This window comes from Phodopus roborovskii, unplaced genomic scaffold, assembly GCF_943737965.1.
Source record: "Phodopus roborovskii unplaced genomic scaffold, PHOROB, whole genome shotgun sequence".
NCBI classification, from domain to species: Eukaryota; Metazoa; Chordata; class Mammalia; order Rodentia; family Cricetidae; genus Phodopus; species Phodopus roborovskii.
In genome coordinates this window covers 22,876,262-22,897,561 of record NW_026126482.1, presented here as the reverse complement: position 1 = coordinate 22,897,561, position 21,300 = coordinate 22,876,262, and positions in this window count along the sequence as shown.

Genomic DNA, 21,300 nt, shown 5'->3' with positions numbered 1-21,300 from the left:
CCATGCTCTTTGTGCAACAGATAAACCAATAAAAACCTACCTGTGACATGCAAAGGAAAGCAATAATGTGTTTAGGAGGTTAATTCTTATGACCACTTCTGCTTAATAACCTGTGTGGGATGACTTTGTGCTTTCCAATCTCTGCTCTAGTTCAGATGGATTGGATGGACTTATTGATTGGTTATAAAACAGTATTGTAGTTTATATTGTGTTACAGTTTTTTTTTATCCTCATAAGTTGGGAGTTTGTAATTAAAAAACACAGCTGGAGTCCAGAAAAAACTCACAAACATGGAGCATCATATCATTTTGAGTTAGTTCCTGTCTAGATTTCATGGGCCACATGTGTTCCTTTGGTCTGTCTGCTGATTTATTGGTATTTGGCTCAGGAGGTGCTGCCCATCTTGAGCCGCTGCTTCCCTGGTGGGTACAAGAAAAACAGAAGCTGATCATGTGTTCCTTTCTAGGAAAAGTACATTTGACAAAGATGTTTGCTCTGCTTCCCTACATATTATCTGCCTTAGTGTTTTTTAAAATATTTTTTTCTATTGATTGTTTGAGAATTTGATATCATACACCTCAATTCCACTCAGTTCCCAGTCCTTCCATATCCATCCATCACCCTTGTAGCAACACCCTACAAAGGAAATTTTAAAAGAAATAAAGAGAAAATAAAAAATAAAAGTAAAAATATTATTTGAAAACAAACACAAGCACAAAACAACAACAAAAAGCAAAGCAAAGCAAACAAACAAACAAAAAATTTACTCATCTGTCTTTCCAGCCTCTCCATCACCTCTTTACTCATCTTAGTGGCATTGGGGGCTGCAGTGCCATGCAGCATGTCCTTTTGTCCAAACAACACAGAGAGGCACACACATAGAAGAACACACACAAAGACATAGACATAGATGTGCACACACAGAGGCTCACACACAGAGACAAACACACAGAGGCTCACACAAAGGCATATACACAGAGGCACATACAAAAACACACATACACAAAGGCACACATGCAGAAGATCACACATGGTGTATTTCAGCTAATTTTAGATGGTGGAAGGAAGGTATTTGTTCTTAGAGAGCAAATGGGGCTGCTTATCCAATGGTGATATCCTCAAGAGGTGCCCCATGGTTTCTTTCCACTAAATTTCAACTCTGAGGTTTGTGCTCTTCCTCTAATTCTACAACCTTTAAGCAGCCATTCCAATATGTCTATTGTTCTTGCTAAAGCATCTCTGTTTCTTACAACCAATGCTTGGGCTAAAACAACCAAAAAAAAAAAATTCATAATCCATGGAGCTACAAGTATAGTTAACACTGAGTAAACATTTACTGCAAACCAGACTCTGGGACTTCATATATGTAATGTGAAAAAAATATGTATTCATATAATGCAAAGTGTTCATAATTGTGGGCACTGGGAGATATGCACAATAGAAATCTCATAAAGTCATTTCTGATCCATAATTGATGGCTGATTAAAAAGTATCACTTTTTTTGATGTTGTTTTGTTTTCTAAAGAAGGGCTTCAATTAAAAACAAGTAAGCCAGGAAAGAAAACAGTTATGCAGATAGCACAACTAAAGCAAACACATTCTCTAATTACAGTCAAAGATTTTGTTTTTTTATTAAGGTACTGATTGTAGATTGACTTTAATTTTATTGACCCATGTATTTGGAATATTGTAAAAAGTCTATTAATAAGCAATTCTGCCATCAAGAAGCTTATGTATTAGTTACTTAGTGGAATATCCTCACAATTCAAGGTCTGTTTTGTTTGTTTATCTTTATTTTACTCATGAAGATGGAAGCTTGGAGAGGAAGACATGTTTTCTGGTCACTAAGACATGTGGTGACAGAGACAGTATTCAAGTACCCATCCATACTTGAATTTTCTTGTATCTGTTCAAAGCAACATTGTTAGGTAACACTTGAGAACATGGCTGCCTGAGGGCCAGGGATGCCATGAATTTCTTTTATCAAGAGCTCCAGATGATCTTCTCAGTGACATATTAACAAATCCTCAGGCAAAAATGGTAAATACATCTTGTAAGCACATTTTGTTTTCTGAGATCTATCCAGCCTTGCCTTTCCAGACTCTCTGAATACAACATTTCCACTCACTCACCTTACCTATCCAAAATACTTCAGGCCACTGACTGGCTGGATGATTTCAATTAAGTTCTAAACTACGACCTGTCTTGCCACAGGTTATTGGCCTGATAATGGTGTCAGGGATAAGCTTCTTCTTAAAGAATGGTACTTAGACCCAGTCAAATGTTTGGTTGCTCCTATGATGTCCATGCCACTATTGCACCAGTGGTCATGTTTTGCCAGGCCAATTATGGTTGTTCTCAGTGTCCGCAGTTGGATAAGATTGATGATTGAATTTCACCAGCTGTGTGACTAGCGCCTTCCAGCACTATGAAAACTAGCAAGGAGAGATGAAGATTCCACGCCAATACCAGCTTGATGTATCCATATTCTGAGTCAAGTTCATGTTGTCTTTAGCAACAGTGTCTAACTATTGTGTTTTGGAGGGCAACCAAGAGCATTGTCAATGCTCCATAATGCTTGTGTAGGCTATAGGACCTCAACTGTAACAATTCCAAAAGAAGTAACCCATTCTTAGCACAGACTTTTAGTCTTTGGTGTCCAGTAGGAGCATTATTGCCACAATATAGGGTAATACACATATATGCATATTAATATAATATACACATATATGTGAAGCTACACAATATAGGGTAATGCAAATATATGCTTATTAATATAATATACACTTATATATGTATCTACATGTAACACACATATATATAGTGTGTGCCTATATACATGTAAATACATATATATCAGGATGCATCTATAGTAGTAGTTTCCATATGACTTTTTGAAAGGTCTTTAATGTTATTTGTCCCTCTCCATATTTCTATTCTGACCTTATCTCTTTTTTTAACCCTTTATGCCATTGAATTTTGTCTCTTTTCATTTGCTAGTCCATCCCACAGTCCAGAAGCAATTTCTTGACCTCTATGGGTGGTCCAGATGGAACACACATATCTGAGAATTCAAAGCTAACATCTACAAGTTTTTCTGTGTCTGGGTTACATCACTCAGATTGACTATTTCTAATTTAATTTTTCTTAACAGATGAATAATGTTCAATTGTGAAAATATGTCACAATTTCATTATACACTAGGTGCTTTTCATCTCTTGGCTACTGTGAATAGAGCATCAGTGAACATGGTTGAGTAGGTATCTCTATAGTAGGATATAGAATCCTTGGGGCATATGCTCAAGAGTGGTAATGCTGGATCATGAAGTAGATCTGTTCCCAAATTTTTGAGGAACCTTCACACTGATTTCCGTAGTGACTTAATCAGTTGACACTCCTACTAATAGTGAATAAATGTTTCCCTTTCTCCAAATCCCTGTCAGTATTTGTCTATTTGTTTGTTCATTTGTTTGAATTTGTGTTTTGATATTGTGCAGAAGCTTTTAAATTTCATGAATTTCTATTTATTAGTCACAGGTCTTAATGCGTGTGTTATTAGTTTCCTGTTCAGAAAGTCCTTCTCTTTATGCCAGTGAGTTCAAGCATATTTGCTCCTTTCCATTCCAGCAGATTCAGAGTTATCAGGTCTTATGTTAAGATACTTGATCCATTTGGGATTGAGTTTTATGCAGAGTGAGGGATAAGGATCCACTTTCATTCTTATATGTAGCTATCCAGTTTGATCCCTTTTCTATGTCTTAGCTTTCACGCCTGCATAAAATCCCCAGAGCTATGTGATATATTAATAGAGTTCATACAAATAATGTACCTGGCACTCAGTTATGTGCTAAATGAATATTGTTATCTTTGTTTACATACCATTTCTGGAGAAACAAACTTATTCAATGAAATGATAATAGAATGAGAAATGAGTGTGTGCATGTGTACGTGTGTATATGTGTCGGCATGCATGCACACTTCGAATAAGAAATGTCTCCCATGGCTTAATTTAATTTAATCCCCAATTGGTGACAGTATGGAAGATTTCAGAGAACCATTAGGAAGGGAAGACTTTCTGGAGGAAGGACATCACTGGACTGGGCTTGGAGGGCTTACAAAGCATCACTCATTCACTTCCCAATCTTTCACTCCACTTTCTTTGTTGGGTGAATTGTGTGGTAACTCTGTTTCTTGAGAGAAATATGGTCAGCCAGCTTCCTGCTCTTATCACAGACTTTTCCTGACAACTTCCATGCCTTCTAAGCCACAATGGACTTTATCCTTCTGAAACTATACACCAAAATAAACTATTTTCGATGTTTCTTTTTGCCAGGGTGTTTTTACCATATTAACAGAAAAAATAACTATTATACATGTGTGTATGTATACATATGAGTGTCCTTACATATGTATTTCTTATTTTATATGTGTAAACTAAATAACAAAACTAGAAAGACACAGCACAGTCATAAAATATAGTTATAATACAAAATACTTCCAGAAGTAGAGGATATAGTAAATGTACATAAAGTTCTCCAGGTCTAAAATTCTGGGTCATTCCAATCAAAACTGGAAGTTCATGAAAGAGTAGGGTAATGAATAAGAATATTTTAAATTTGTTATCTCACATTTTGTACAAATAATGAGGAATAAATGTCTAAAAGAATGTTTAGAAAACTTTGTTATACCCCTTAATGAAGAAATCTGTATCATTCCTATTCTGAGGATAGTCATTCCATAAATATGATTAACTACTATATAATTCTGTGCTAATACAGATCTTCCTGAAATGCTTAATAGTATCCTAACCTTTATTTCATGTTAATATTATTAATTTCTAGGGCGACATATATGTATCATTGCATCATCATTCAAGGAACTTATTACTGTGATAAGTTTTTGTTTAACAGTGCCCCTCAAGTTTTGTTAGTATATAAGCCTGAATTGACCAAATAAAATTTTTGCAATAAATTTCAAAGACAGAGAGTAATGGATTTTTTCTTTTCATCTTTATGTTTTTGTGTGTGTGAGTGCAGATATGAACATATGACTGTGTGTGTGTGTGTGTGTGTGTGTGTGTGTATGTGTGTGTGTGTTTGAGTATGGTGTAGGTCAGAAGAAAACCAGAGCTTTCCATCATTGCCTTCCGTCTTACTTGAGATAAGTTCTTGTTAACCACTGTATGCATCAGGGTAGAATCCTGCAAGCTTCTGGGAACTCTGCTCTCTCCATCTTCATCTTGCTACAGGGGTTGCAGATGCTTACAACTGTGTCTGGCTTTGTCTAGTCTCACATCAACTCACACTTGTGTAGTAAGCATTTTCCCCACTGAGCCATCTTACCATCTCAGAGAAGGATAGGTTTATACTACAAAGGAAGCAGTCTAATAAATCCCAGGCCAATACTGCATCTGAAAAATCCTCTTTTGACCCTTTCTCTTCAGTTTCTTCTTCTACAGCGGGGAGTGCTGGAAGCTCATTTTCTCCCTCCACTGAGCTTGCTCAGACCACCTTTTTGAAAAGCTGTTTCCTCTCTAGAACATATGTTAAGAATATCCATTTTTCAGATCACTGATTTACATATTTATTCATTAAATATATATGAGAGATTGTCAGGGAAAACAGCAATACAATTACATGTGCGTTATGCTTACACATCACACACATATATGCATATACACCCCCCCCCACACACACACAGGAAAGATGAAAACCAGCACAATTTTAGTGCTATTTGACTCTGGGTGGTGAAATTATGCATAATTATTTTCTGCTTTTGATAGTTTTCTGAAGTTGTCCTAAAATTTTCATGATATACGGGGTTTTAATCCTAAAAAGATGTTCATACTTAGTACCTACTCTAAATACATTACCCATGCAAATTCCCATGATTCTCCTTGGCCTGTAGGATATTTGAACCCTGAGCATGAGAGCTGCCTCCCATCCCTCTTCTCAGCTATTCCTATCCTGTAGTTCATGCTCTTAGGACACCAGAGCGGCTTTCCTACATGTGCCAAGCTGATCCTCGACTCCTTGTCTTCCTTTGATCACTGACCATCTCCATCTAGGAGATGGCTTCCCCTCCCCATATCCTTTTGTTCTATCCTCCACTCTCTGAGCACCTGCTTCTCGGAGAACTATTTTTTCTGGGGTCTGAGTGTATTTTGTCTTGAAAAACTACATGATCCTACTCCTGTCTCACTCCCTTTATAGACTGTAAGCTTGGAACAAAAGCCCCATTTTTCTAGATTATTCTTCCAGCATGATCCAAGTAGCAAATCCAGAAGTTAGGTGAAGTAACACCACTACTGAAAGACTTACAGTCACCACTTTCAGCCACCAGTGACTGTATAAGGTGGCGGATCCTGTAGCCTAGAAGGTATTAGTACCTGTTCTGGGCATGCTCAAGATACTTCTTTGGCTGAACAGTTATGCTAATAGCAAAGTGAGAGAGCCAAGAACCAGGGTCTGAAACAGCCATCCATTGAGTGATAGAACCAATAATACTAGCTGAAAGCATAACCCTGTCCAGTGGCTCTTGTGTACCAGATCAGCCATTAGTTCTTTTAACGGAGAAAGCTGGGATAGAAAAAACAAGTGAAGACAAGATTTGAAAGTTTTCTTCCTAGTAGATTTAGGAGAATATCCTTAGCTGAAACTGCTGAGTGCTGATAAAAGACTTCGCTGCTCTTTAAGTTGCCCTACCCCTGAAAGCAATTAACCATGCTTTGATAATTGAATTGATTTTTCCTTCCTCATTGAGGAGCACTGACATCGACTGGGGAACCGAAAAAAAAATTTCTTGAATATTAGTTTTTTTATTGAACAGCTTAGCATATATTTCCAGTATGTTTTAAAAGCAGACTTACAATGCTGAGTAAAAATCAAGAAAAAAAATTAAACCCAGTCATGTGTGCTACCACATTATAGCCTCATAATTAAAAAGAAATGGATAATTCTGAATGCTTTTGTTTTTAATAAAGGGAAAATGGAGGTAGGATGTTCACTTATTTATTGCTTGCCTTCACTTACAACTTCAAACAATTTCAGTTGGTTTGGCTTAAACTTTCCCTCACCATTGGATTTTGGCCACAGCACAGAGTTTTGCAGTCTGACACTGACTGCTGGATGGACTGAGTGATTAAGATGGGTTATGATGATCCACCTCCTATTAAGATGCTTCATGTTCACATAAAAATCCTATTCCCCATTGCGGTCTATGATGCTGCAAAGTGATTATTATTTCTGTAAGATTACAGGGATTTTACTGAGTATGTGACTCGATACAAAAAATTTACTCATATTGAGGATATGAACCCAAGGCTGCATTCCCATTTAGGATAGATGGGGTGGGCTTATCCCAGGAAGCATCCTGTCCTAGAAGAATGCACAACTCCTTGGGTCCACATTCTGACTCTGTTTTTTTAGTCCTTGGTGATTCATGACACCCCTTTGAAACATACCCAGGCTTCATTGGTTCTGGTATTTGTTTCCTAGCAAAATGTTCTATTGATTCAGAGTTCCAGTGATTCCTGTCCTACTTGACACTGTTAACTTGACATAGACTAGCATCACCTCAAAGGAGTTTTCGTTGAGTAAATATCTTAACCAGGCTGGTCTATGGACACGACTTTGGACAGTTGCCATGATAATTGATGTAAGAGGTTTCAGCCCATTGTGGGTGGCACCATTCCCTGGTCAGGTCATCTTATACTGGATACAGAAGCTAGCTAAGCACGAACCAGAAATTGAGTGAGGTAGCAAACACTGTTCCTCCAAGATTTCTGCTTCTGGTTCCTGCCCCAACCTCCCTCAATAGTAGACTTACAACCTGTGGATCAGATAAAGCCTTTCCTTCCTTAAGTTGCTTTCGGTCAGAATGTTTCATTAGAGCAACAGAAAGAAAATGAGAACAACCCCAAATGCAGAAACCATGGCCCCTGAAACAGACTCCTCTTTCATGAATGATGAGAACTTACTTTCACAGTTACAGCCGCAAGACTCAAAAGCAACCATGTACTAATTCATTGATTAGCAGTAAGGAGGAATCTAAGGATAGTTGAGAATTTACTTGCCTTGAAAATTGGTGATCTTAAAATGGCATACAATTTTCACTCTTACTATTCAATCAGCCAACTTCTCTAATGCCTATTGATTACAGGTGAATGCCATTTCCTATGAAATGTTTGAAAAAATTCCCTAAAAAATAATCAAACTGCATATCTGCTTAGTATAAAAATATATACCAATGAATCTAATTTAAGTTATTCATATTAAGGGATCATTTCTCAATTAAATGTTATAAAAGAAAGCTACAATCTAGGGGGAACTCTTTAATGGAAAGTATGATTTCAAGGATGGGGTCAAAAGCAGCAGAATGTTCATTCATTTTTAAAAGAAATATTCATCTTTATTAAAAAGTTCACTTAGCTGTGAGTTACAAGTATATCAGGCATTTGTTTTTGTGTACTATGTTCTAACAACTACCTAGGAATGAAAAATAAGGAAACAAAACAAAACAGGAAGCTGTTTGCATCCTAGTATGTGCCAGACACTGGCCAAATCTATGGGGCAAGCAGACATGACCATTGGCTCTTCTCTTCATTATCTTGACGACCTTGGGCACATTATTCAACCTGCTTAGCCTTAGAATCAGTATTATGGCATATGTAAGGGAAAACTTTACCTTATAGGACAACAGGTAGGAAAAAAATGGGATGATGCCGCTAAAGAATTTCACATTAAATCTAAAACATGGTGATGGGAGATGTCATTCTGTAAATATGTTTCTCATACTGGTTTAATGAATAAAGCACTGTTGGCCAATAGGAAAGCAAGATAGGCGGGACTAGGAGACAAGGAGGAAAGAGAAAGTAGGAAGGAGGAGTCAGCATGGAGAGACCAGGGAGATCAGATGCCAGCCCCACTCCCTGGTAAGGTGAAACCACGTGGAAATACATAGAAATGGGTTAATACTTAAGACAGAGCTAGCCGATAAGAAACAAGTAACAGGCCAACAGCATTATATCAAATACAGAGTCTCTGTGCATTATTTGGGGCTGGCGCGGCAGCAGGACAATACCGGTCAGGCTGGCGGGAAAACCTTACCCCTTACAACATGGGACTTATACAATGAAGGTTAATAGCATCTCACTTAATATAACCACCATGAAGAATGGACATTTCCCCCTTCTCACTGTCTAGCCTTGGTTGGCCTAGAAGTCATAGATATCCTTCTGTTTCTGTCTCCCAAGGGCTGAGATTAGAGGTGTGTTCTGCTACAACTGGGACATTAACATTTTTAATACCTTCTATCACATAATATACTGTGGTTGTACAGATACTTCCTCTGAGTTGAAATGTGCCCCCTGAGGGCATATTGAAGTTATGAAGCTAACAAAACTTCAAAAGCTTAGAAAACACAGAAAGTTACAGGATCCCCATGGGCCCAACCCAAGAATGTAAAATCAATCAATAAACTAATTCCTGGGACAAAGGAAAATGTTTGATGGTTTCATGCAAATTAGGGTGGTGACAGGGAACACAGCTTTCCTAGGTGGTCACCCATGCTGATGAACTTTGAGCTTTTGAGCTTTTGAGTCCCCTATGCTCCTGTAAGTGTTCCCTCAAATCTCACTGTTCTACCAAGCTGGACTTGAGTGGAACCATCCCTCTGGTCTATCATCCTATGGGGTAAACAGACATTTTTTTTATGATTGTCCAAAGAAAGGCATATAGCAACCATGCAGCCCATTCTTGTATTTGGTTTATTTCTGAATTTTTCAACATGTTTATTGATTTTTGGTTTTTGTTTTTGTTTTTTTGTTTTATTTTGTTTTTTGAGAATTTCACACCATACCTCCCAAACATAATCACTTCCCATTCCTCTCAAGTCTGGCCCCCACCCTGTGATTCTCCCCCACGCCCCCCCCAAAAAAAACAAAAGAAGAAGAAAGAAATAAGACAAACAAATAAAACCCCCACAAGTCCAGTTTTTGTTGCCCATATACTTATTGGAGCATGGTCAAACTTCCTGTGGCCAGCCTCTTAAATACAGCTAAGTCCTTTCCTACCCACACTCCCACCAGAAGTCATCAGTTGTAGAGAGGTACACTTTAGTATCCTTATCACAATTTTTAATAGTTCTCTTCCATGGCTTCCTATCTAGAATGCTACTTTGTGGGGCAGGAGGGGTTGTCACAGAAGCTTTCCATGCCCCTATTTTTCAATTGAGAGACTACAGTCATGGATACTACTGCAAGCTAGTTCCCAAGGGGCATGAATCTTGCTTGGTTTATGTGCTCATTTTGGGAGTTTATTGAAATTTGTGTGTGTGTGTGTGTGTGTGTGTGTGTGTGTGTGTGTGTGTGTGTGTGTTACTTCTCAGCAGAAAAAAAAAAAAACAATTGAATCTTGAAATTCACAGGAAGTAGAAGAAACTATCCTGAATGAGGTAACCCAGTCACAAACAGACAAGCATGGTATGTACTCACTCACATATGGATTTTAGACATAGAGCAAAGGATCACGAGCCTACAATCCACACCACCAGAGAAGCTAGGAAACAAGAAGGACCCTAAGAGAGACACATGGTCCCTCACAGAAAGGGAAAGGGACAATATCTCCTGAGCAAATTGGGAGCAGGTGGGAGAGGGGAGGGAGTTTGGAGAAAGAAAAGAGGAAAAGAGGAGGGGAGAGGAGAACATGAGAGAGTAGTAAAATTGAATCAGGGGAAGAATAGAAAAACAAGAACAACAAGAAAAGAGATACTGTAATAGAGGGGGTCATTATAGGCATTATAGATTTAAAGAGAAATCTCATACTAGGGAAATGTCCAGAGACCTACAAGGATGACCCCAACTAACAATCTAAGCAATAGTGAAGAGGCTACCTTAAATGCCCTTTCCCTATAATGAGATTGATGACTACCTTATATACCATCCTAGAGCTCTCAACTAGTAACTGATGGAAGCAGATGCAGACATCCACAGCTAAACACTAAGCCAAACTCCCAGAATCCAGTTGTAGACAGGGAGAAGTGATGAGCAAAGGGGTCAAGACCAGGCTGGGGAAACCCACAGAAAGCTGACCTGAACAAGGGGGAGCTCACGGACCCCAGACTGATAGTTGGAAAACCAGCATAGGACCGACCCAGACCCTCTGGATATGGGTATCACTTAGGAGGCCTGGGAAGTCTATGGTACTTCTGACAATGGGACCAGGATGTATGCCTCGTGCAGGAATGGACTTCAGTAGCCCATTCCCCATGGAGGGATACTCCATTTGCCTAGAAACATGGGGGGAGGGCCTAGGTCTTACCCCAAATTATTTGACTGACTTTAATGATACCTTCATTGAAAGCCTCACCCTCCATGGGGAGTGGGTGGGAGATGGGATGGGGGCTTCTGTGGGGGGTCATGGGACGATGGGAGGTACAGAGAACTGGGATCAATATATAAAATAAGAAAAAATATTAAAAAGAAAATGGTGATTGGCAAAACTGGGGAAAGTGTGTGTGTGTGTGTGTGTGTGTGTGTGAAAGAGAGAAAGAGAGAGAGAGAGAGTATGTGCATGCCCACACATGCTATACATATGCAGGCACATGTATAGCACCACATGTATGTGGAGGTCAAAGGACAATTCTTGGGAGTTGATTCTCCCTTCCCATCTTCCATCTTGGATTCCAGAGACCCAAATCAGGAAGTCAGGCTTGTGTAGTAGCAAATGATTTTACCCTCTGAACCATCTACATGCCCAACTTTTGAGTTTTGAAAAGGCAAACAGGATGTAAATTACTAATAGTCGTGATCTATGCTTTGGGGTTCTAAAATGGGAACTGAGATTACTCTTGGTTCTTAGGCTTTATCAGGAGAAATCTATGTAAAAGAAAAATCTCCATGTATGTTTCATGAGGACTACGAGATACATTACACTATCAAAAGTCAATGCTACATGTGGCAGTGATTTTTCACCCTGATGGAATTCTAAAAGCAAGATGTAGACAACCATTTTTGTGGTTAGGGATTGACACAGTGACCTGCCTTCGCCTTCTTCTAATGCTGGTGTAATTTTTTGGCCAATGTACAAACACCACATGTCCAGCTCTACAAAAGAAGAGCATGAACCAAAGCAGGAACCAGAATCCTGCCTGCAGCTGTCTGTGGGGCTGTTCAACTCTCCGTCCTTTGGCGGTGGAGCACGCACAGGTGCTGAGCTTGTTTCTGGCATTTTAAATCTCAGGGCATCCACATGTGGATGTCAGAAGACATGATGAATCATGGCCTTTTTCTCCCTCTAGTTATGGAGGGAGAATATAAAGGAAATGTGTGAAGAGGCCATTTTCAGCACAGCTTAACACAAGTACCACAGAAATGAAATGAAGGAAGTTGCAGCTTTGAGGACAGTAAACTCTGGGGATGTTCTGATCAAGCCCATGAGGGAACACATTTAAAAATGACTCAGGTATTACCACAGTGAAAATAGAATTGGGTCTTCCTTTTTCCTTTTTTTTCTTTTTCTTTTTTTCTTTTTTTTTTTTCCTTTTTTCTTTTTGGCCAGGACATGAAGACTAGAACTAGAAACCTTGACTGGGTTGTTTCACTGGAGAATGCTACCTATCCCAAAGCATGGGTACACTCAGCAAAGACTGAGGTAGCAGAGCATTAGTTCCCAGAGTGGCTCTGAGAGTCAGGTGTTAGCTGCATAGCCATTCTGGAGGGAGGCAGAGTACACGACTGAGATCCACAAAGATGTCCTGTCCATCACAGAATCCTAGGCCTAAGAACTCTACACATCACAAAAAGTGCTCTAGGGTTACCTAATTTGAAAAGGCAATGGAATGCACCTCTCCTTCTCATACACCTTATTATAGAACATGGCTTTATTGCGTCTGCTTTTGATAACAATGGGAGGTGTCAAAATGAATGATGTCGGGGTGATTATTGGAAAAGTGCCATGTAGTACATTTGTGTGGTATTGTTAAAATGTAAATCAAGTCAGCTTCATTAGAATGCTTAGTGGTTTCAAAATCAAGCAAGAGTCCTTGCCCTGACTAGGTCCCAGCTGGAAGAGCCGTTCCTTGCACAGCTGTGTCTCTTTTAACTGTGTGGGGAGGAGATGCTATTTGAATAGAGATTTGAATATATTGAGCAATTGACAACTCTTCTCAGTACACATTTTATGCCAGTTTTCCACAGTAAGAAAATAAGTTTTGTTCATTCCACTGACCTTGATAAGAATATCAACTCTTGCAACATCGGGTGCCATGAAAACATGAGTTGCTGTTGCCATTCTCAGCCACTATGGCTGAGCATCTCTGGTCTTGGGTTTCAGCAGAGCAGTTTCACTGGGTCAGAGAGCCTTAGACGAAGTCCACATAGCCGAGAGAGGCAATTCTTCTCTCCCTTCTTGGCAGGAGCACTGGAACTTGAGAGTAGTTCATCTAAGGAGCAGTGTTGCTCAGCTACAGAGAGGATTGCATCTTGATTTTTTTTAAAAAGTTTATCTCCAGCTTAATTGATAACAGGTCCACAGAAGCAAGTGGGCCAGCATCTTGGGACATTTGCATAACATATATATGTTATACATATGCACACAAAGGAATAGACACAAGAGAAAAAAAAACAAGATAGGGATCAGCTGACCCAGACAATTTAGTCACATGAATGTCAAGCTTGATCACTACTGGTCAAGAAAGAAGCTTGATTACTATGGTGAAAGGCTATAAAAAAAAATATAGTTTCTTAACTTCCTGCCCCATCTGTCTGCTGCCATATCTTCCTGACATTATGACTCTCCCTTGGAAACAGTAAACCAAAAATAAATCTGTTCTTCCATTAAAAAAAAAAAAAAAAGAATGGGAAGTGTAACACACATTCAAATGGGCTCTTGGATTTGTCAATCAGTACATCATCTGTGACTTAATAAAGGTTAGGTAAACCACATCTACTGCTTCCTTTTTTATATGATGCTCAAGCTAAGAATGGTTTTATACCTTTAAATAATAAGTACTAGAAATGGTAACTGTGGATAGAATTGTTGATGATAATCCCTCTTGCCTCTAAGCCTAAACCTTTCTGTTTTCCCCTTTAATAAGAGTTCATTTTCTTTTCTTTCTAGAAAATACCTTTCTAGGGTGAAGTGAGATCCTGAAAGTCATTAGTCCTCACTATAAAAATCCACTCCTTTCACTGACCAGTGATGGAACTCCCTGGGTACCTGACCAGTATATGGTATTTCCTTGGGGAAGTGTCTACACATATAGATGTCCTGTTCCAACCTAATAATATTTCTGTTTAATAGGCTGGTGGGCTGGGATGGAACCTCCGATTGGTATTTCTCATTGGTCATTTAAGAATTTCATTCAATGTATTTTGATCACATTCAGCCCTAATTATCCCTATAACTCCTCTCAGATCTACCATGAACTCTCTACTTCATGTCTTATTTTTTTTCATTCTTTTTCTCCAATTTGTGCTATCCATAAACTCCTGGGTAAGGAGCCATCCACTAGAGTTTGGCCAACATACCAGGAAGCATACTTATAAAGAAAACAATGTCCCCCCCCCCAAAGCCTTAAACTGTCTATAGAACCTCAGTTAGGTTTGGGTGAATGATGAACCCCTTCCCACTTTGTGTTAGAATGTTGGTTTGACTTGTGCAGGTCTTGTGCAGGAAACCACAGTTGCTGTGAGTTCGAGTGTAAAGGTTCTGTTCTATCCAGAAGACACTGTTTTGCTCTGCTCCTTCCTGACCTCTAGCTCTTACAATATATCTGCCCTTATTCCATGATGATCCCCGAGCCCTGGGGAAGGAATGCTATATGGACATCTCATTAGTGGAGAGTCCCATTTATATTTATTTTCTGTACTTTGACCAGTTGTGAGTTTTTGCATTAAACACCAACAACAGCATAGAGAAATTTGTCTGATGAGATCTGAGAGTTGGGCTAATCTATACATGTAGAGTTATGAGTTTAGAGGGCAGTTTGACACTATGTCCATTTAGCAGAATATTAGTAGAGGTTCACCCCCTTTGGTCTGTGAGCTCTTAACCATGTGTTCATGGCCAGATATATAGCATTAGGCATATGTTTCTTCCTGTGGAGTGGGCCTTAAATATGAGCAGAAAGTGGTTGGTTACTCATATAACAGTCGTGCCATTATTAAATGCATGGGAACATCATACCATGCTGTTCATTTTTGTAGTTTACAGGGTTCACAGCTTGGTAAAACTGTTGATGACTTTTGCCCCCAGAAGCATTCATGGCTACATAGTGATACCTGTCTCAAAATACTATAAATTATATATTTGTGAATGGATCTTTTTTAAATATGCAAAAGTATTTTTATTTAGTATTTTTTATTTTACATATTGATACCAGTTCCCTCTCCCTCCCATCCTCTCATGCCCCCCAAAGACTCCCCATCCATTCCTCTATCCACTCTCCAGGGAGGGTGAGGTCATCCATGAGGGATCATCAAAATCTGTCAAGTCATTTGGTGTAAGGTCTAGGCCTTCTTCCATGTCTCTAGATGGGAAATGGGTACCTGAAATCCATTCGTGCACTAGGAATAAATCCTGGTTCTATGCCAGAGGCCCCATAGACTGCCCAGGCTTCCTAACTGACATCCACGTTCAGGTGGTCTGTGTCAGTACTAAGCTAGTTTCCCTGCTATCAGTCTGGGGTCCATGAGCTCCCCCCTTGTTCAGGTCAGTTGTTTCTGTGGATTTCTCCAGAATGGTCTTGACCCCTTTGTAAATATGCAAAAATATATGTGCAAACATTTTTCAGAAAGTCTTCCCAAATATCTAAAATAATAATAATAAAAAAACCCAAGTGGCTCAATTCTTCATAAAGGTTGGCATGGCAATAAACTATTGGTTAGAATAGGGGATATAGACCTCAAACCATGATGAACTTACCATATCTATTGACATTCAATCTTTATTTGTGCTATTTTTTTTTAAACTTTTTGGCTTCTGGAAATGACAAGTCACATGAATAAATCATTTATTTTTTTTTTCTGCTGAAGATACACCTAGCACCACATCCAGAGGAACTGTGATTTTCTTATCTGTTTATATTCAGTCCTGGCATCTAATGGGTCTGGTTCCAGGATCTCCATAGATATCAAAGCCTGTGGATACTCAAGTCCCTTTGTTAAGATAGGTAAAATTTGTGTACATTCTATATGTCTTTCTGTAGAATTTAAATTTTCTCTAGATCATGTAGTAAATATAATTGAGTAAAATACAGTGATTTTTAGGGGATGATTGGAAGGGAACAGTCTATACATGTCCAGTGTGGAAAGCATCCTCTTTAATGTTTCCTGTTGAGGTCAGTTGAATTCAAGGTTGCACAACCTGGGCATGCAGAGAGACAACCATATTTTTTTGAGAGAATTTTTTCTGGTTTATTGTAATTTTATTTTTCATGTATGTGCTGTGTTGTATATGTGCTATATGTGCTTGTCAGTGGTGTGTGTGTGTGTGTGTGTGTGTGTGTGTGTGTGTGTGTGTGTGTGTAAATCAGGGGTTGACACTTAGTGTACTTTTGAGATCACTCTCCAGATTTATTTTTTGAGACAGGGTTTCTCAGCATGAGAGTCATTAGTTTGGGTAGATAAGGGGTCTATTTTCCTCATTTGGGAGTCACAGGTACACACCATTCTGCTGGTTTTTGTCATGGTTCCGAGGATCCAAAGCCAGGTCTTCATTCCCTTGCAGCAGACTCTACTGACTGAAGCCATCTCCCCAACCACTCTGGTTTTATTACAAAACTATAATATCCTAATGGAAATGAGCCAAATAATTCAGAACCTGGTAGCTGCAAAGTATAGAATTACCCATCCTTCTTTGGAGTGTGGGCAGGTTGACTAGTCTGTCTCCATACTCACTCTACCAAGCAAGGCTCATTCAGCCTATACTTTCTTCCTCTCAAAATGTTAATGAATCAATGACAGCCAATCTCAGATTCTAGAAGAGAACCCCCTCCATATCACTCAGGGCTCACTAAAGGCAGGCAACCTAAAGCTGGAGGTCCACACGTGAACTCCATGACTTACTATGTGACTTGGGCGAGTGACTTGTCTTTTCTTTGACACACGACTCTTATAAGTAGGAGCATTGTAATGTCACAGAATTATTAAATTAACTGAGAAGAATGCAAAATGTTTAGAAAACACAAAATAAACAGCAATCACATAACTCATAGGAAAGGCAAAAGACAAATGGTCCTATGGTAAATGGGGGTCTAAGTACACACAAATGGTATCAATGACAATGAATTATTAAGTTCCCCTGAAAACACAGCTGGGTAGGCTCAGAATTCCACAATAATAAGACACTTCACCATAATCCATTCCTTCAATAACAGACGAACATTTTCAGTTGTATCATTTTGTCTATTATGTATCGATAATAATCTATAATCTAAAATCTAAGAATATTGTTCTTGCTCAGGATAAATGGGTATTTTGAGATCATTCATGTTTTTGATAAATATTGATATTTTTCTATTTATGTGAAGAATTATGTAGGAATTTTGGTGGGTATTGCATTGATTCTATACATTGTCTCATTTTTAAAAAGTTTTTTATTAGCATATATCAAAATCTAAAATGGGTCTCATTGTGACATTTTCATATACACACATTATTTTGATCATATTTACCATTACTCTCTCTTTCCCTCTCCCCAATCTTGCTGATCTCCTTTCTCCTCATAACCAGTCTCCTTTCAACTTTCATGTCTTTTTTGAGTTTACTCAGGGTTACTCAGAGGGATGAGGAATTATCTATAGGACTCTGGGAATGTTCCATAGCTACACTACTGAAGAAAGTGCATTCCCACCCGCCTCCCCCAGCAACTAATATCTGCTTACAGATCATCAGGGATGGGTGTGGTTCATAAGCCTCTCCTCCTAGCAACTTTCATTATCCTTTTACTTCTTTGGATTGGATATTTACAACTAGAACTGTCAGTCATACAGAAAATTTATGTTTGATAAATACAGTCTCCTCTGTGGATATAATTCAATATGAATTGCTTTTTTGGAAAGATAATGAACACCAAGAAACATTTGAGAAAAAATTTAAAGCAATTATTAAAACACTTGTATAATAGAGTCTATCAGTTTTAAATGTATAAATAAATGTTTCTAGTACATTCACTAAGGCATGCATCTACCACCACAGGCCAGGTTCAGACCACTGGCATCATCCTAATTAGATAGTCCTTACCTGCTTGCAGCTAACCTCAGATCCTACCCAATCTCCAAACACTTTTAATCTACCTTATGGTTCCATGCCCACTTTTTCTAGATATTGCATAAGTGGGCCACACATAATACACTTTTGTGTGGCTAAAATCTTTTGGAAAATATAATATTTTAATGACTTACTCACATTATAGTATCTATCAGTATCTACTTCTTTGTACTGAAATGCATGGTTTCTTACTATATGGAATTACCAGACTTTGGAGGCAACAATTGTTGAATAGTTTGATTGTATCTAGTTTTTATTGGTATGGATAATAGTCCATGACCATTTATGCATGCATTTTAGTGGACTTATACACAGTAATTATATGTGCTTATGAGGTACAGCTTGATATTCTGATGGGTGCATACACAACATGAAAAATAACTAGGATAATGAACGCATACACTGTAGCACTTTCTCATTTCTCTGAGATGAGTCCTCCCAAAATTCATCCTTCTGGCTGCTTTGAGACTCTAGTTGCACCGCTGCTAATTGTAGTTACTTTGCTGGACTGCAGGACACAGAGCTCACTGCTGGGACAAAGTGGGGGTGGCTGGCACCAGGTACAATATTAGGACTATATTTCACCTTTAACATCAGCTGCTCACCTCTTTTCCAGTGGCTTCTTAGTTTTGTATCCCCACGAGCAATGCATGGAAGTTCTACAGACATGATTTTAAAAGGTCAATATAGAAAAATATAAAAATTTAAATAGTGATTTCCATTCTCTGGCATTAATTATCTGCTATGACTTCCCTCTTATGGAAGGTCACAGGGAATATTCTTCTTGAGTACTAAGATTTCCATTTGCCATATATCGCTGAGTTTTGCAGAAAGGGGGCTCTCTTGCCTCATTCATGCAGCTAAATCAGCAAGGGCTGCCTAATGCTCTCCCCTTCCCAGTCACCTTAAGAGACCCTGGAAAGTGCAAAAAACATTTACTAAGTGAGAAATTTACTTCCGGGCTCTGGCAAGAAAGGAGTTAATGCAGTTTGTAACAATTATTGACTACAAGATCTGCAAATGATTGCATAAAATTTCTAAAATATGCCTGGAGGCTTCTCTTATTGATGCAGTGCCCCAGGAGTATACACATGGGTTTAAGTGTCTAAACTGTTTTATTAATTAAATTGCTATGATTTACCTCTCCCATGTTAACATTTCAGTTTATAAAACAACCCTGTAATTAGAAAATGACGTACCACCATTGCTTGCTTACTTTGCAGGTGAAATATTGTACACATACATACATAGATATTTATATATATACCCACGTACTCAAGAACTGTATTTTCACCAATCAACCCTCACAGGCTACTTTATTTCTAGCCCAATTAATAGGCAGTTTTCAGTGGTGCATTAAATTGCTTCTGGGTGGGGGAGGATGATGGCTGAGAAGTGCCTGCCCTGCTGGGGTATGTGATAGCATTCCATGTATGTTTGTTTCTATTTCCTTTATAGACAGAAAACTAAATCCATAAGATTTTATCATAAAATATCTGCACACTGCAACCCTAAGTTATGTAGTTAATCCTCAAATTGTAGACTTATTTTACTTGTACAGTGTTTTATGTACTTCACCCCTACTTTGAAGTTACATTTCATAAGCATATAAGGAAAATTTCTAGGCTGAAAACAGTCTGGAGTTGTTGTGAAGTACTGTTGCTTAACTGTTTGATTTTTACTAATAAAGATTTATTGTATGTGTGTGTATATATGAGTGTGTGTATACCAAAATGGAATAATAATCTTTTGTTTATGTGTGGGGGGATGGCAACACATGTGTATACAATGGCATGTGTGTAGAGCACAGAGGACCACCTTGGCATGTGTGTAGAGCACAGAGGACAGCCTTGACCACTGAGTCTTGGCTTCCATATTGCTATGGATAGGGTCTTCTCTTGTTATCTATGCACTCCAGACTAGCTGATCTTCAAGTTTCTGGAGATTCTGTAGCTCCCATTTCCATATAAAAGTGCTAGGATTTCAGAACCACAGTACTTCATCTACTGGACACTAATATGTGACCAAAAGTATCCCTGGGGACCCAAAGAAGGAATTGGATCCCTTAGAATTGTGTTACAGGCAGTTATGAACAGCCCAGTGTGGGCACTGGGAACCAAGCTCAAGTCCTCTACAAGAGCAACGAGTGCTCTTCACTGAGTCATCTCTCAAGCCCTGTATGCTTTTATTTTTAAACTTAGTTATCCCACCAACACACTTCACACCTGTGCTATATTCAGTATTGGAATTTTAAAATCAATTTTCTCAACCATGAGCAATGTCTCACTTGTAAGTATATTGAATCATGACAGGTCTCAAACATCAAAAGATTATTAAACTTTAAACCAGAAAGTCTTTAGTGGTTGTAATCATGTAACATTTCCGTATTCTGTGTGCCATTCAAAATCTCTACAAGGTAGGTCAATGAATGCTGTAATTCCACACTTATCTGTTTGCAAAGAATACATCTCAAGACCCTATGGATACCTGGTACCATGGATAGACCTGATGACTAGGTATACTAATGTGTGTGTGTGTGTGTGTGTGTGTGTGTGTGTGTGAGAGAGAGAGAGAGAGAGAGAGAGAGAGAGAGAGAGAGAGAGAGAGAGATAAAAATGCAATTCACAAAGCAGGTGCCCTAAGAAATATTAAAGCTGCAATACCTAACTCAACAACAGAGCGCTTGTGAAAATATTCTTGCAATAAAAGTGACTTAAAACTGAGGAGTTTGTTTACATAATTTCCATTTAATATTCTTAGACCCTATTTGACTATTGGTTAGTAAAACTGTAGAAAGTAATAGTACAAATGAAGAGAGACTGCTATAATTTAAAAACCTCTATGTCTTGGAGATACTGTTGGGTTAGAACAAAATAATAATCGTGTGTGTGTGTGTGTGTGTGTGTGAGTGAGTGTGAGTGTTGGATGCATGTGTACACCTGTGTAGAACTCAGAAGACAACCTTATGTATTGGCCTAAGGCTCCCACCTTGTTAGAGAGAGTGTTTCTTCTTGTTTGCCTCTATGCACTAG